Below are 409 nucleotides of genomic sequence, written 5' to 3' on the forward strand. Positions count from 1 at the left end.
TGTCTAATACGAGGCCGGGGTGTCGGGTGCCCCGTGCCGAGCTTTATTTCAAGTGGCTGCAGCAGGGACACAGGCAGACGAGGCTCTTTGGTAGATGGGATTTCTTTTATCAGAGCTACTAAATAGTTGGAAAAAATGTTCTTTGCAACACAAACCCCCCACCCTCCCGGGCAGGTTTCCCCGCGCCGACCCCTGAGCCTGTCTATAGGCACGGACCGAGCCGGGCGCCGGAAGGGCGCCGGACCAGGGCACATGCGCACCCCATCCCCCTCCAGGGCCTGGGCGAGGTCCCGAGCACGGCGCGCGCATGGGGGCGGGGCCGGAACACAGAGTGGCAGACAGGCGGGGGGCCGGCCGCCGGGAGTCAGGGGGATCCGGCTCCGCCCCGGCGCCTGCGCCGTCCCCGCCG

This window comes from Alligator sinensis, unplaced genomic scaffold (genome assembly GCF_000455745.1).
Source record: "Alligator sinensis unplaced genomic scaffold, ASM45574v1 scaffold196_3, whole genome shotgun sequence".
NCBI classification, from domain to species: Eukaryota; Metazoa; Chordata; order Crocodylia; family Alligatoridae; genus Alligator; species Alligator sinensis.